The sequence below is a fragment of the Thermobia domestica genome, chromosome 11 (assembly GCF_964235325.1).
Source record: "Thermobia domestica chromosome 11, izTheDome1.hap1.1, whole genome shotgun sequence".
In the NCBI taxonomy this organism is placed as follows: Eukaryota; Metazoa; Arthropoda; class Insecta; order Zygentoma; family Lepismatidae; genus Thermobia; species Thermobia domestica.
In genome coordinates this window covers 110,119,416-110,137,694 of record NC_137464.1, presented here as the reverse complement: position 1 = coordinate 110,137,694, position 18,279 = coordinate 110,119,416, and the positions used below count along the sequence as shown (strand labels likewise).

At 35.7% G+C, this 18,279-nt stretch overlaps 1 protein-coding gene across 1 annotated transcript in view; it reads left to right on the top strand.

The window, feature by feature from the left end:
- The window catches only part of LOC145664355 (uncharacterized), a 177,089-nt gene that overhangs the window by 63,163 nt on the left and 95,647 nt on the right, over positions 1 to 18,279 (top strand). The window lies entirely within an intron of this gene.

Below are 18,279 nucleotides of genomic sequence, written 5' to 3'. Positions count from 1 at the left end.
AGACGAGACACGTAACAATTCTCTCTCCTCTTACTTGATTCATAGTATGAAAACTGTAAATTGATTGTACAAATATATAACGAAGAACATTTATCAATGTTTAAAGATAAGCAAGCCACTACACAATATAGCTACTCCAATAATAAATGTGGTTTAAATGCTGTTATATAACACTTTTCGTGGATCTCTTATGACGTGGAAGGATTTTGGTAACTTTTATATGAAATTAAGAAGAAAAATCAGGTAATAAAGTTTGTATGTGAATTTGCAAGAGGAGACGAGACCATCAGTGCACGAAGAAAATTGTCTAGCGGGGGGGGGGGGGTATTTCCCTAGTTGCTATATTACGTTTGGTATTTTTTTTTATTTGTATTAAGAAAATCTTAAGAAATATAATACGTTTTCGTGAGCCAAGGGGTGTCCGGGCCCCCCTCTGCCCTCCTTTTTTACGCCCAAGGATGACACAAATTTACGAGACGAGACAGGAAAATCGTCTCGTTACGTAAGCAACACCAATTGTCTATTGGGTTCTATTGCACCAATAACGGAGTTCCATTTTATCACGGATTTATATGCGAAACAAAAATCTTGTTGTAATAGAAGCCAAATCCAGTACATTTTTATGCTGATTATAATTTGCCTAGGAAGTGCAATTAAGTACACAGAAGACTCTTAATGCTTCCACGATGCCATAACAACTTATCATGAAGCCCCGATCATAATAGGACGAAAATTATCTTACTAATAAACTTCAGTTGTTATTTAATTTCCGTCACCGCAAATAAGTGTGGGGAGACGAAGATTTATTGTCCATTGTTAGGTAATAGAAGTAATTGTTAGTAGAATAAATTACAGAGAGTGAGTGACTAATGAATTTGCCTCGTGATCAGGATGCTTCAGTCATTAATCGGACAGAAACAGAAAACTATGAATATACGAGGATGGTTCAATAATTGTTGTCCCTGACCTATAAGGAGTATTATTTAGGGCCACCTCTCACACCTGAAACAACAAAAAAGAATATTAATATAGCAGCTATGGTTCTGAAATTTAGCATATAGGCATCTAAGACATTAGGCTACAATATCCACCATCAGCCATCTCAGCTCAAGTATTTCAAATATGCCGGGAACAATAATTATTGAACCTCCCTCGTACTTTATACTCCGACTCGAAAGTGATTGATTCGTTATTCATGTGCAGGATGAACTTTCAAGGAAATGTGTCTTACGTAGTTGGTTGTTTCGTTGCTTGAATGATCATCATCTTCAATTTGTCTGTGCGATCGCTCCCCCGCCAGCATTTTCGCTATACGAGACGTGAACATACAGGTTTAGTGGATCAGAACCACACATGCTCTCATCTGGAATCGAATCCGAATTCTTCTGCGTCAATAGGCGATACTTCTAACCATTTGGTTATCGATGAGGCAGCTTTGCGTTTTCAGAACCTGGCTTTCGTGCTTTCTGTAATGAACAATTGGAAAAAATGAAATGGTTTCGATTCGTCATTTAATTCTTGTCAAAAGATTTTTAACATGTGACGTAGTATTACGAGTATGTTAAGTAACATATTTCAATAAGAATGGAATGGATAATCTTGTTATTTCTGTCTGCTTTGTTGTATCATGACGGAAATGGACTGTTTTCCTGTTTCCTTTTTATATTGAAAACCCAATTACAGGGAGAAAAAAAAATGCAAAATATATAAACTAACTATTGAAACTAACCGTTACAGATCAGATGGGGTTATGGCAAATAGGAATGGCCACAAAGTTCCGGTTCCGCGAGAAACCAATTCTCGGAGATCCGGTTTTCAGATCCGGTTCGAGACCTGGATCCGAAATCCCGGTTCCAGAACCGGGTCTTAGGAACCGGTTCCAGACCTGAATCCGAAAAACCGGTTCCGGAACCGGATCTTCTAGAACCGAATCCATTCAGACCCGAAAACCGGTTCTACCAGGAACCGGTTCTGGCCATAATGGCAAACAGATGGCGGCATTGCTTCTGGCTTTTTTTAGACGAGTTCACTACTTCGTAACTCAGATAGCTCCCTAATTTTTAGCTGGGTCAGTAGCTAAAAAATAGTTTTCACACAGGGAACCGAGCTCAGAACCGCATGTGTTAACTATTAGAACACATGAAAGCAGTAGTGGCCATTTTATACTGGTTTTGTTTCTTATAGCAATGAATATGAAGAGAGCATTTTACTGCAGTTGACTGGACGTGATGAACTAGGAAGAAAGAGTTAAGATTGTCGGTAGATCTTGAGACCTTTCGATGACCTTGCCGAACTTTAACTGTTCGCCAATGCACCGTTCAGTTTGTGAATTAGTTTATTGTTGATATCAATGCAAATGCATTTACTTGCAGTTCTACTTTCGGAAGGGGTTTATAATGTTATCAAATGAGTAAGTAGAATTCAATCCTTATGGAAACCCAACACTTATAGGTCTAGTATGAACTAGATGGAAAAGTAATTTTTACAAGTCTGGAACTGACTTCTTTTTATACCTCGTTATTGTCTTGAAGATAGTTTTCTGTATATTTTTAATTCTCTCCTTTCCTGCAATCCCATATTATCTCAATAATGGGTGGATATATATATATATATATATATACCATCAATGCGAGAAGAAATTGATGAGCAAACATGTTAATACAATGTGATGTTTGAGAGAAATTCTATATCCGGAAAACTGTTGTCATCATTTGACAGCTAAATACCCACTTAAAAAAAAAAAAAAAAAATCTGTTAACATGAACATTTGGAGCTGGCACTGCCCTTGAGTTTGACAAGACGTTTACACTCATTTCATTCGTAATCCTGTTTGTCAAGGAGAATGAAGAATTATGCGAGATAGAGAAAAGGGATTTTTTTTTTCAAACCTTTGACAGCCAACAAAATGTACGTAGGTCTAAAAGCCTTGTCAAAGAAGAGTTTAATTTTCAACAACTTTCCGTTTTTTTTTTTTTTCTGTTTATCTTTTTCATATAATACTTCTTTCTGATGAATTTGAAGTTCTGGAGTTTCTTATTTAGTTTAACAGTGAAAATGTCACTTCGTATCTAGCAGTTTTCTTCCTTCATTCTTCAAAATATAATAACAATAATACTGATAACAATAGATTGAGCAAGTTTTTTTGAGATTTGTTTATAATAATTACTACTTTCATTAATTGAAAGGTACAATTGCAGTTTAAGAGTTACATATAACTTTTAGATTATTATGTACTGCCCTCTTGCTATTGCCATAAATGAAAGGTTCTTTGGTGTATATGTTCTAGTGTCAGTTTCACTTGAATATTTGACGTGCTATTAAGCCTATTATTCTTTGCTGCCAGCCAGTGTATCTTCACTCATATACATTTGTTAAACTCACTGAGATTTAATTATCGATTGATATGTAAATCATCTTCGGACATATTTTTCATTATTATTATACGCTAGAAAAGCAATTGTAACAGCACACATATACAGTATTTCTTTCTTTCGTAATATCACTTGAGAATATCTTTGTACATATATTGATTGTAGTATTTTGAGAGACAACGTTCGCGAAAAGTTGTACAATTTATGACAGTAGTGTTCATAAACCATGAACAGTACAGCTATGGTTCTTAATTATGCTCTAATCAGTGCGATAAAGATAGTCTCAGCATGACTTAACTCTAATGTGCAAGCATGTTTTCGTTGCAAATTGTATGAAACGTTTCGATGCCAAGGCCGTAATGATTCCTGTAAGTTTATCGTGTCTCACGAGTTTACACGAAAGTATAATCCGGGTCTTCCACGCTATAGATAAGAAACTCCGATTTCTTTTTATTTGTATATTGAGGAGGAAGCTTTGAAACAATTCAAGTATCATTTTTGCAAATTATGGATGTGATAAATCAAGAACATGTATTAGCATTATTTCGTACAGACGTAAAAGTGTAATTTTCTGCATTAAAGTTGGAAACATTGATACTGGGGTTAGCTAGAGTCATCTTGTGGGACTTCAGAACTAGACAGACAGAGATTGTTAAAGGCGAGCATGTCGATGTAGGGGCAGAGAACGTGAGAGAGAAAGACAGAAATCATAGGCCAAAGTTGGCTAATGGTTCAGATGGAAAGGAAAAGGTTAGGAGGGGGGAGAGAAAAAATACAAGTACCCTAGGGGAACTTATCAAATTGAAGTCGGAGCCGAACCACTGGATATATAATCGGCATCGTAGTGCCAGTCATCCAGCCTCTAGCCTCCTGGATAGAAAGGAAAAGAGCTAGCCAGACGAATAGGCGATAGGAGAGAAAAGTAAACCAGTCGGGCGTCGGCTGAAAATAGAAACCTCCACTGTAGGGCTGTCTAATGAGAGTTTCTTTTCAAGGGGTAGGTGGTGGTGGATATTGTGAATGCTCGATAGATTGAGGGATTATGCTATGCGGGGTGAGTGAAGTGGAGGGGTGAGATTGAGTGTTTGTACTCTTTGAAGAGTGGGGGAAAATAACCGAGTCCGAGTCATGTGAGATTAGTGCATGACCGATTACTTGTGCAAAATAATAAGAGTACAGAAAAACAGACGTGGAGTTTTCAGTGATTGCTTGTGCTTTGGTCTGACAGGCAAAATAGGGTTTTAAAAGCCACCAGAGTTGAAGGGATAAATGAGTAGGAAGAGGGAGGGGCTGTAAGGAACAAAGAACTTATAAGAGGGTGAAGGAAGTAACGTTTACTTGATAAAGAAAATCAAAACTAAGTTTGACAGCCATAAGGGTGGGACCAGCTACTACATTGGTCAAGATTGTGGTTTTTAAAGCAGTTCTTGGGATGGAATATGTCAATCTAAACTACGAGTGAAAGAGTACATATACTTTTTTTAAATAATAATAATAATAATAATAATAATAATAATAATAAGTAAATGACAAGTGAAATAACCCGTTTCCTGTTTTCGAGAGGGGGAGATGGAGTGAATGTTCGTTGCACTTGTGATGTTAGATTTGGGATCTGAAATTGGTAATTAACGTGAAAAGTAGTCACTAGTCATTTAAGTATCAGCATGAATTGAATAATCGAAAGGCGATTTTGCTAGACCAGCGTTTATAAAACTTTGTTTCAGATTTTTAGCACACTGACTGTGTAATTTAAAAATCCCATCCTACGACACACCCATAAAAATATAACTTTTTCTTTTTCATAGCTAATACCAAGTTAGTTTGTACTTTTGATCGTAAAGACATTACCTGCGGTGCTGCGTGCTTATCAATTAACGATAAACAGTTACTGTTACCGTTTCGAGAGATTTCTCCTATAAGTTTAAATATGGAAATCTCGAAGCTCAAACACAAGAATATAATTGTACTTTCAGTCTCTGTTCGTCTTTGGTTATAGCCGTGGTTCATATTGTATTTCTCGAGCAGGGGTCAAGAAACGGGAATTAAACTCAGAACTCACAATTATAAGACGAGTTTGTGATTGCATACTTTTCCCCTTTTCTTCACCTAAAATTGAACTATGGACAAATTAGACTTTTTTCTTTCTTCCAGAATAAATGCATAATAGCAACGGAGTTTCATAGTTCTGTATTCTTTGTCTATAACAGTGCCTAGCAACAATGTAAGAAATGAATAGAGAATTGGAACAGGCAACGCGAGGGAGTATAATAAACCCACTCTTTGTAATAGAGGGTGCAGCAGTTAAGAGTAGGGTATTCAAATAGCTTTGGGGTTGAAGGGAGGAGATATCTGCCGGTCGTTAGAGGGACATGGTAAGAATTACTGCTGGCTGTGAATAGATAATGCTGGACAATTCCTATTGTTAAAAATGGCAATTTTGCCTGGTGAATCGTGAAGGAAAAGATATCCAGCGTTCCTCAGCCTCATTTCGTGTTGAGTTGGGTGAATACCTTTCACGTTTTCGACCCCTCCTGCTATTATTTTCTTACCTTGGCCTTCTCCTCCTCCCCTTCCTTTCATTTCATTTCTTTTCTATATAAGTATTCAAGTTGAAGACATGGACGCTCTGGTGAGTTGGATTGTTTTGGAGTAGATAAAGAGGGCTGGAAAATAGCCTTAGGGGTGAGCAACGGCGTCGAATTCTACGTATATATTGTGCTTCATTGGCTACGTATGCTTTTTTCTTCTTCTTCTTTGTTTTGTCCCTGTGTGGTTGGGTTTAATATATGTGAGTCATTTCCATTTCTCAACTGTATCTGAAGCAGTTTCCAGTTGTTCGTGACACGACATTAATAAAAGAGGTGGAAATTAAATTGCATCAATAAAAACAGACATGGAACTACGAATTACAGAAAGTGGGTGGAGGAAGTGTAAGTAGGGAAGGGGAAAGCTCTAATAATTTCTTCCACAGTCCCCCCGTTTTTTTTAATTAGTTAAAAGGCAATAGTTGTGTGTCATTTACATGTTTCTTGATTAACAAGAAGAAAATCGATCGATTTTGGGAATTTTCTTGTGTCTATACGTCGTAAATGTAGCCTTGCTTTATTCGTCTGTGATATGAATGGTTAGGGTTCGATTTCAGTGAGGATATAATTCTTGGTGTCGACTCAGCATCATGAAACACTTACGGAACTACATTAAGTAACAAGTACTGAGTCCGATCAAGAAAATTGAAAACAGTAGGAATATATACTGATAATGTATATGCCGACCGTATAAGTCACTCTTCATGAGCAATAACATCACACAACCAATTTTAAGTTACTGTTGTTTCAGGTTCATAGTTCGTTCTTGGTGACTAGGATAGCGATAGCGCTGGAGTAGTCTGTGTATTAGCTGTCGAAGAGATTAAAACCAACGAGTACCAACAAATGATTAAAATAGTATTTACCATAACAGTATGTAACTGTGTATATTGTAGTGGCTGTTGTTGGTACTCAATAGGCTATCTACAGTATGTATTTAAATTTCTTATCAGTAGAGGTATCATGATTGAGTGGAACTATCATAAATATTGCATATTGTAAATAAAACAATATGGAAGTTAAAAAATAATATTGCTGGTTATGTTTGTGCATTGAACATTAAATAGTTTTTTTAAAAAAATAAAAGGAAGACAAAGAAACAGAACAAATCGAAAAAAAGAGAGGTAATGAACAAAGAATGGAGAACGCGATGTTCGCGACAGTGCTGCCTTTGTTCTGTCACGTCAAATTATGAATGAAACAATAATAACAGTTGTTCTTTTGTTTTCCTCTCGCAGTTGTGTAAATCATTCTGTATGGCGATGGCGTCAACATTTTGGTGTTTGTGGGTGCGTTGTTGGATGGGCAGGAACTTACCAAGCAGACGACGTCAATGTTGAATGTTGTTAAATTTATTGATTCCAAACATGTATAATTTTATTTCAAAAGCTGACGAGCACATTGATTATCTTTTTCTTCTATATTGGTATGAAAGTGTTGACAGGAAACATGACATCTTTTCTTTATTACTATTTTATTGAAAGAGTGTATACTAAATGGAATTACGATTTTGTGCATATGTCACTTGCATGTTTATTTCATATGTCTCTGAATTTCCTGAATAGTATAATTAAAAAGATTGTCCTAAAACACAGAGGCATTTTTTATGTATTCTACGTAATTTTTAAATAAATGCTCTTTACAAATCCAAGCCGTTCTCGGTTGGTTAAAGCACCGAGCCATCGCCTTTTAGCATCTAAGCTATGAGAAACCTAAACCTACAGTTTAACGTGAGATATGAACCACAAGAGATCCCACCCAGTAATCGACCTGGGTCTCGACGATTCCCACACGCTTCAAGCAGGGATGGCCAGAACCGGTTTTCGGTTCTGAACGGATCTGGTTCTAGAAGATCCGGAACCGGTTTTTCAGATTAAGGTTTGGAACTGGTTTCCAAGATCCGGTACCGGAACCGGGTTTTCGGATCCAGGTCTGGAACCTGTTACGGAACCGGTTCTGAAAACCGGATCTCCAAGAACTAGTTCCGTCGGAACCGGAACTTTGTGTCCATCCCTACTCTCAAGCCTAGGTGCTAAATTGCATTTTTTTAAAGTAACATCTCACGATTATGCTATGAGGACAAGGAAGATGGCAATGATGGTGATAATGAACCAAAACGGGAAGACCCGAAGAAAACCCACGTACATAGTGTTTGTCCTCCTCAGAGTCCTCCTAGGGGATCGAACCATGGACCAACTAACCAGAAATGGGCCCTCTACGAGTAAGCCACCGCATATCTCAATCCTTTCTGTCTGAAGTAGTAAGGTAGAAATAACAAATAATATGTGTGTCCGCAAGAGGAGCATTTGCACACAATTTATATATCTAACATCTTGTATGCACTACTTAAGTCTCATAGACTACTTTAAGTTATTTTAAATCCCATACTAACTTCAAAGGAAGAGTCTCTAATAAGGATAATAAACGCATTATGAGTTGATTTTATATAAAATACAATATATTCAATTATTTTTTAAAAAAACTGTTCTAAAGTTAATATTTATTTGATCAAAAGCTATAAATAATGGAAATATTATTTTCGCTTTTTTTCTGATCTTTGAGCTATCTTAACAAAAATTTCATATCTTATTATCCATGAAATGCTTATGTAACTGAAGGAATTGACTTAAGTGAAGCTTTTGAGTATTATAAAGAACTGCATGACATCCTACAAACAGTTAAAATTATTATTATTATAAAGTTTAGAGGACCATGTTATGTCCTTCAGAATAAAGAAAACGGATGATGATGACTGTGAAAGATTGTAAATTTTTTTTTTTTTTTTTTTGGTTCTCTCCCATCGGAAATCGAATCCAGGACTAGACCAGCAGGGAAGGCAATATTGACGCTTGATTTATATTTAACAAAGAACTATTCAAGCAGATTCTTTCTAATATCGGTGTTTCAACCAACGCCGAGACTACTTACATTAAAAAAGAAGTAATCAATGGTAGTGCTAAAGGCTAGGTAAATGTGGTTAAAAATACATCACACATTCCACAATATTAATTCACATCAGTTAGTACGTATTGTGAAAGATTTTGAATATTGCGATTTCACATTTGTGACAGTAAAATTATATATAGCAAAAGCACTAGAGCAGTTATAAGTGATCGAGTGTGTATGCATATACATATGCATTCCTGTGGCATACACTGATCGTGCGCAATTACATAATATCACATAGTAGACATCCATAATTACAAGTAACCATTTACTGAAAATGAATGGGCGGGGGAAGGGAAGATGTTAAATGAAGAGGAGATGGGAAATTTACTGATGTACTGCTCATAATAGGTCATGTAAGAGATATATTGTTGAGCAGAGGAAACATGTATATATGAAATCAATAAGCCATTGTGTTGTACATCCGATACCTGCATCCACCGAGAGAATCTGTAATGAGTGGAAGCGGCGGTGTTTATTGGAATCGAACCGCGGCCGTGCTCTCGCATTTGACAGCTGTGGCTGTCCTCTCCGTGATGAATGGTGATATTTGCCATCGGCAGATATGCTCCGAGGGACATCGCCGCGCCCTGTTTACCCAACTTTGAGTAATGTGTAACTAGGCATTATCTCTTGTACGACCCATAGAGTCAATCTGTGAGTATGTTGACACAAACGTCTTCCTTATTACCTGAACAAACAGTGCGGATGGGTGCTTTTGTCGTTATGCAGACAGACATAGAAACATGTATGTAGGCCTGCCTATATGTATATACGCGATGCTTATATGTTCAGCATGGAAGCTTCATTTTGTTTGATCCATCCTCTCCTTCGATTTCCTCTTCTCTGTCCTCATTTCAAGGTGCTATCGTTCGATATAAGTTATTGGTATAAAAGCATGTTTGTATCTTTTGCAGGATATAACCTTGGACTCTTATTTTAGATGTGTTTTTTTTTTTCTGTTCAAATTCCTCACTCCAAAATCATAAACGTATGAGCATTTTACAATTATCAGAAATGTGTAATCTTGGTGTATTGGTAAATAATGAACTATGTATAATGCTGAAATAAAATGAAATTTTTAGTCTTAAGTTCCATTAAGTTATGCTTTGTAGAAGAAAGGAGCGGTGATTAATGAAATTTAATTGTTATGAAAGAAAATCTTTGTTTAGAGTCCTATGATTATGTCCTTTAGGCTAAGGATGACGAATGATTAAAACAATGAATGAATGAATGAATGAATGAGGAAAGAATTGGTAGAATGAGAATGTGGGAGGAAAGGAAGTATCCGAGAAAGCCCACAGACATGATGTCCTCCGAGAATCAAACCAGGGACCCCACAACCCAGATAAGCGAATGATAATGAAATAATTGGTTGAATACGAATGTGTAGGAGAACGGCAGAATTCAGACAAAACCTATGCGGGTATATTTCGTAATGGTTTGCGTTAAAGCAACGAAAAATTTGCAGTTTAGTTTGCGATAATCGGCATAATAGTTATGACTTAAATTTTTTTGAGTCATGTTGTTGTGCGCAGAATTTTGAGAAGATTGGTACGAAATGACCCCGACGGACACTAAGTTGTCCACCACAACCTCAATATAGTCTGCGATTGAACTAGAGATCCCTTTGCACTAGAGGTAAGCATTCTACTATTGAGCCACCGCGCCCCTTTCTATTTATGCTGTATTTACCCTCTCCCCCCAAATCATATCTCCGATACATTTTTTTTGTTCATATAATCCGAATTAATTAGTACTGTATATTAGAGTATACTATTGCAACTGTTGAACATATTGCACGTCTGTGAATTATCTAGAAATACTATTAATTAAAATCGCTTAATCGATTCTAAAAGATGTTAATCTCTGATGCTATCTGCTGTCTTTCTGTGGGGAGAAGTGAGGAAAAGGGAAATTCCTGTTGAAATCTATATAGGGACAGTTGTATGATAGACATGCATGTTTTTAGGAGAGGAAAATATTATTTTTCGAATAATAATAATAAGGACATATGTACTATAGATCTTTAAAATTATGTATCACGAAACTTAATCTTAACGAATTAAGGGACACAATTTCATTAAACATGAAAAAGAATCAGTAAAATCAAGTCATTAACATTCCAGTTCATTTCAAAGAAAATGGGAAAGAACTCCCCATATAAATCAATGGGCTGAAAAGAGCGATGACACATTCAACACCTTTAAATTCCTTATTATTTAAAAATAAATAAATAAATGAAAATGAACAAGAAGAAGCCTCTCTTTGCTTTAAGTTCTGATAATAGACTTTTTCAATATAATAAAGCTATCTCTGAGAAACCTACAGAAAGAGTGCACATTTCAGTTCTCCAGATAATTTATGTAACCTATAACGCCCGTGCTTACGGTAGAGAAAGCAAGTGGCGGTCCATACCTCCCTATACACCTTACTGCTCTGTACGTTTTGCTGCACCCTCGAGGTCTCCAAAATGTTTTGGAACTAAACCTTGTTAACTCCAGTAAAGAAAATCGAAGTATAGTACTAAACCTATTATTTTATGTATAGTATATCATGAACACAGTGATTGGTACTCAGTTCACCCCCATTCTCTTTCTAAAATACATATTCACAAAGAAGAGGCGTTTACATATCCTGAAGGCCATTTTCTACTTAATGACAAAACATTTTTGGCTTCCACTATATTGAGTACGTACCTGAGAAGAATTAAAAAGAAAATATCATTAGTGCACACTTGAGGAAACAAGAAAGGAAAACATGGGACAGCTGTTTGGCTTCATTAGGCGAGCACTGATGGACGGACAAAGCACAAGATTGGGCGTTGTTTGCTATAATGACCAGACCACCCATGGTATACTTCTTCCTTCCGTTGTTGGCGTTGGCCAGACCCCGGAATTATTTAGCAAAGATGGGTTGGTTGTTCCTTGGTCATGCGTCATCTCATTATTTTTTTGAATGGTGAGTGAGGGATAACAAAATAATCCACTGGGGGCAAAAGAAAAGATGTTGTGTTTCTTCAATCTCTGGTTAGTAAAAAGATCCTCAATTAATAATTCAGATGCAGTTTATTACTTATCTTTCTTTGCCGCTACTGTTAGAAGACATTATGCAAATTTCTTTGATGAGAAAACGATGTCATCATTACATTTTAATTTCGCTCAGCTGTCTGTACATTTTTGGAGGTTGGATGTAATGTGTTACGGATGGAAGAGGAGGGAGAGAAGAGTCTTGCTGTAATCCATTCGTATACATGTTGCTCGTTGATGACAGATGTATATGAAGGGAACACTTGAAAGTTTATCTCAACTGCTGTGGGGTAATAGTGTATTCATGTCCTGCTTCTGTTGCTATTGTTCTTGATGTAAGCTATGACTTATTTTCTCTTAGGCCTCGCTCTCTCTCTGCCTGAAGAAGACATTTGGAAGGTTTCAAAAAGAAAAGGGCTTTTTTTTTGTAAGTTTTAATTTTTTTCGTTTTCTTATTTTCTTTGCGTATATGCATGTTGTAGGTGGTAGCGAAGATGAGACAAGCCCTACTGTAAACGTATTACGTTGCCAGTCATCATCAGTGGAGGAAAAAAATCCTGTCACTGGTGTCCATTTTATACAGAACGCAGCGCGGCTGACGTCCAACAAAATTTTGAAGCAAATGACTTATCTTGTTTTACTTTACTCTTCCTTCCCATTCTCTCTCTCTCTCTCTCCTCTTTTTAACCTCATCCTCCACTCCAACTCAAAAACAGTTTCCGCTTGTGTCACTACCACCAACAAACTCTTTGTGTGTGCTGTGCACCATACTTTTATAACGTCTGACAGATGGAAATTTCCTGCAGTGTTTATATCACCAGAACAACTACGTGAGGGAAGGGAAGGGTGTTAAGAGAAAGGTGGTCTGTGTTGTACGCAAGTATTTTTGATAATTTACAATCAGAGGCAATTTACAGATAATAATAATATAAACGAACACCTGGTGTATGCAGATTTAAATGCACATGTAATTTTTGTTTTATTCTGCTTATGATGAATGACTATGTTAGAACAATAGGCTTCATACTACGCATGTAATAGTTCTTTATACACTGAAATATGGAGCGTAGTGGCGTAGGTGGTTGCACGATTTCCGATACCAACCAGCAGCCAGCCATTTAAAACGGAACACCTTTCTTTTTGTCATGGCAACTATACTGAGGCCTTCTATGGGTGTTACTAGGTAAGCAGATGCATGGTACAGTACTGCAGTAAATTGAAATGTAAATACAATACCGCATCGAAAATTGATGGTTCCCCTAAGGCTGTGCATTGTTCGTATATAGATGGGGCACCCGCGTCCCACATTTGGAATAGGCAATCTATCATTAGGCCTAAGAATCGAAATATGGTAAGATGAAATAGCATGATAGGTTTAATATATATAAGACGTTTAATTGGTTACAATTTAAAAATTCTCATCTACACACACAGATTTCACATAAATTATTATTATTTTTTAAGTTTCGGTCTTTATGGATAAATAAATGTATTCTTTTATTATTTTGTACCCCTGTTCAAAAACAAAAAAAACTAGATGAGGTTCTATGTGATTTGCAAATTGGACATTGAAATTAGGCGTCGACAAAATATTGTAATTTCATTAGGAAAACGAAATACCAAAAATACAGTCCGACCACAATCCATAAACATGCTGAAATTATCGAAGTGGCATTTGCAACGAGTTATGTAGAAGTCATTTTAGCTAGTGTGTTTTCTTTTTGACTAAGCTTTCAGCATTGAAATCATTGTGTTTGGGCTATACCTATTTGTTGAAATGTCGAAAGTATCGAAAATGTCTATATATTTATTAATATGATTTCGGTATTTGGATGTATCTTTCGGTAGATTGAAATATCTCTAATTTATATGGTTTATATACTTTTAGAAGTCTTTGTGAAAACTTTCCTCTCAGTAGGACGGCCTGGATGAGACTGGAATGCATTGGGAATTCCACCCTATCTTCGGGCTTATTTCATTTTAAAATATCCCTCCTCTCCCTATCTAAATCAACTCATCTTTTTATAAATCATCTTGGCTTCCAGCCAGGCGAATACATAGGAAAAACCTAACAAATATTTAGACTCCAGATAAAACTTAAAGTTGTTAACGGTTAGGGCAATTAACCACTATTTTTGAAATACTGTTCTCGGTTTAAATCCTTCTTAATAATACGTAGAATTAGTCTCTCTTCACCCCTGCTTTGTAAGATCCCTTTTCTTGTATTAGCTATATGGTGTTAATAGTTTATTTATACAAATATAAATTACATGTTCCTGCGTGTAGCTTATGAAAAGACCAACCGCTGCCTGTAAACGTCACAAGGCAGAGGGTGGTAGCGACTAAGACGTATTTTTTTATTGATGCTAAAGAATAAGGAAGACAAAAAAAGAAGCATCTTTTTAATGTCCACAGGCCATTTCCATTATGAAACAACAACTATCTATTGTGTTACCATGTAGTCAAACCAATAGCTTTCGACAGTAGACAATGGACCACACGCAGATGTCAATAAGACTAGTGGTCGCCTTCCCCCCCTTTCGTTGTTTTCTTCAAGATAACGCAAGAGGACTCTGCTTGTCTAGACAAACAGAATGCAATTCCCCTTTCCTTTCTGTTCCAAAATATATTTTCGATTTTTCTTTGTGAAATAATTCTTGCCCTTTTTATATACGTATGTGTATATTACAACAATGGGTGAATTGTTAGCACAATTTTTGCTTTATAATTCATTTGAACTCTTTATTATAGCCTCAAACGATAATGGCGGTATCTTACCTGTATGCTTCCTAGTATTCTGCTGGCACTTTTCTCTTCAAAGAGTAAATTTTGTATTTATTATGTTGTGCTCTTTTCTTCTTTAAGTAAATTATAGTCTATTAAATTTTTTCGATAATTGGATTTTCTTTTTTTGCGGGGGGAGCACAGTACACTCATTTTGTTTCAAATTGCGGTTGTTTGCAAAAAGAGAAAATATGTATACGAGGGGCGGGGGGTTGATAAAAAAAAGTCCACCTTGATAAGTATCATAAACGTCGTTCTTTTTTTTTGTGATAGTTACTACATGTAACCACAATTATGCCTTCTGGATATATTATTCTTGAATGTGCTGCAGTTTTTTTCTCCTTACTACCAAATGCCGCCTACATGTTGGCTACATTGTTACCTAATGTTATGAGGGCGGAAGCTGCTTATTAAAACAAAAAGAAACAAAAAAAAATCAATTTTGTTACATAAAAAAGTACTTTTATATCCTTTTCAACTTTTCTTTCAAATGCTCCCATTATTGCGATATTATGCAACTCCTTACAGTAACTTCTTTTTGTATTCAAATTTAATCCTAAAAATAATACAATTTATTGAATAGACAATCGATGAAGATACTCATGTTCGCGTACTGTTTTGTGTAGATGGTAAAGAGTCTGAGGTGTTTACGGATCCTCAGTTGTATTTAGGTCTTCATTGAATTTCACATGAGGAAAAATTAAATTATTTAGTAGAACCACAGCAATGTGTTCAGATTTTTAGTGTTTTCCCGCCGAGAATCAAACCCAGGACTTCGTGAACCAAGGGCACATGCACGCTAGCTACTGGGAAGGGCTGAATTCGCCATTTTGTATTCGCTTCATTACATTTAAAAAAAATGAAATGAAATCTTTGAGTTTTACGTCCCACGGTTATGCCGGTGAGGCTAAAGGAGACTGTGATGATGAGTGATGAATGAAATGGTGGAATAAAGAAAGTGGGAGGAAACAGGAGAACCCCGAGAAAACCCACGCACACGGTGTTTGTCCACAAAGTTCACTTGGCGGGGGCTGGGATTGAACTCATTACATTTAAGTAGCAACGTGTATATAATCTAATATATACGTATATTGATTTTTTGGGTCCATATAGACAAGTTTTATAACAATAATAGGTTATTGTGTATAGACTTTTTAGAGGCCCTTTTTGTATTTGCATCTCTTGCTCTTTTCTTTTTCACTCTCGCTCCCAGTGTGTGTGTCTGAATTCGTTCTCTGGTTGCCATGAGATATTTCTTTCGTCGTCCTATCTTCAGTATACACACAGCTGCTAAGGATTATACACACAAGGGCGAAGGCATTTATTTTTCTTCTTTTTTAATGTTTATGGCACCATCGTAATCTGTATTACACCGCATGACAGCGTAACCCACCCGCGTATACACTCTGATGTGACTGTATATATATGTATGTATTCATAAAAAAGCTTCTTAATGGCCTAGGAGGTTACTTCAGTTGCTTGGGAAACTGCGTTTATAGCGAATAAGAAATTTAACCAAGAGAACATGAGAATATGAAAAAAGAATCTTCAACCATAGCAGAAAAGCGAAGCAAATACGGTTACTTACACTTAGTGTGGAAAAAAAAAATGCGCATATTTTCTGCATAAGTATTTGAGCTTCATATCCTAAACATTCTACACTTGCAGAGTACTTCGAAAATTATTTTCTTTCTTCGTATATCTTAATTTTGACAATAAGAGACCGTTTACTTTTAGGGCATTGCATTACAGATTGAAATCTCAGACTTTTTTGTGACTCTTATTTACGAATTTGATGAGCCCCCCCCCCCCTCCAGATTGGAGTTCTACCACTCTTTCCTCACTCCCGGACCACTGAACACCTTCGTTTGGCCCGCCTGACTCATAATAGAAAGTTCATTTCTCTTACATAATCTCTTAAACTGAATTGAACATTAAAAAAAAAAAAAAAAATAATAACTTTAGTCTGCCACCGAACACCGAGAGACTAGTTCAGAAGAATGAAGGATCATGTTTCTCACTCAAACGATAAATTAGTAAGTAAATGTTTTGGTTACCGCTAACCCAAACCTAGTGGGTTAATAAGGGCGTAGATAAAACTATTCTTGAAACACTGAATTTGTAGCAGACAAACCAAACTTACACATATTCGAAAAAAAAAAATCACATGTGCTTTTGTTTCGTATAACTTAGGAGCCAAAGGTCTGCCCTGCACATATATTGTTTCACAAGCTTTATGACAGGTCAAGGTCATACCACCATGCCAAGTTTGATACTAAACTATTCATTTTATATATATATATATATATATATATATATATATATATAATGAATAGTTTAGTAAGAAAATCTAAACTATTATTCACATAATATAAACATTACTATCTAGTAATTTTGCGATTTCGAAAAATACAAGTTATGTGAGCACGTTATCTTCTAAATTTATTTGATTTCTCAGTAGAGCTCTTGTTAGTAAAGCCTTATTATTATTTTTTTCTTTCTTTTCTGCACTTGGTAATTATATGCCTACATAATGATCTTTTCTCGTTTAATTTTGGTTCCGCATTACACTGTACACTTTAATTTCACCCTGTTATATATATAAACTTGGAAAGTAAGTAGGAAGTATAATATGAAAAAAAAAAGGAAGAGAAATATCGCTTACTTGAATTCATAGGTACTAATTACTTCTTTAATTAGGTTTTCAAAAGAAGGGAAGGAAAAACAAGAGAAAATACCTTGTATAATTAGCGTTTTTGATTTAAATTTATTCAGTAAAAGGATGGGGCAACATAAGGAAACATGAAAAGATTCTCCTGTCGTTATTACACACACACACACACACACACATATATATATATATATATATATATATATATATATATATATATATATATATATATATAATATTCGTTTAGATGGTAAAAATACCATCCTTTTTTCTGGTGTTGTGCGCGTTATTATTAATTTTATTCACCACAATGCAAGAAATTCTATATATATATATATTTAAAAATCCTTATTTCAGTGACTATTAGCTTTTCCAGGGAATCAAGAGGAAGTTAAGCCAACCGCTTCCTTACTCCGTAAAAGCATTCTCTTTCTAGTAGAAGTTCTTGTCGATACAATTAAAATAATTTGGATTAGTAATCGCGCGAATCGTTATACTTCAGCAATTAATTGCCTTGTTCAACAATCGATAACAAAATACCTTTTCTGTTTCCTGAAATTAACTGTGGATAATTGATATACACGTACATGTCTGCAATTAATAATAATTTCATAAGTATCGTTACATGACTTTTTCTTTTGTTGTTGTTGTTGCAGTGGTTTGAAAACAAATGAAATATGATCACTTTTTTATAATCCAATCTATCTAATATTTTGTCTTCCTAATACGCATTATCTACACATTTTGAGTCTGCAGTGTTTAGTAAAGTAATAAGATACGTTAGCTAACATTCTTTCCGTAATGGTAATTAATAAACGAAGCTGCAAGGACATTTATGGAACATAATACAATTACATACCAGTTCCAAATATTGCGTATTTGCCTTTTTCGAC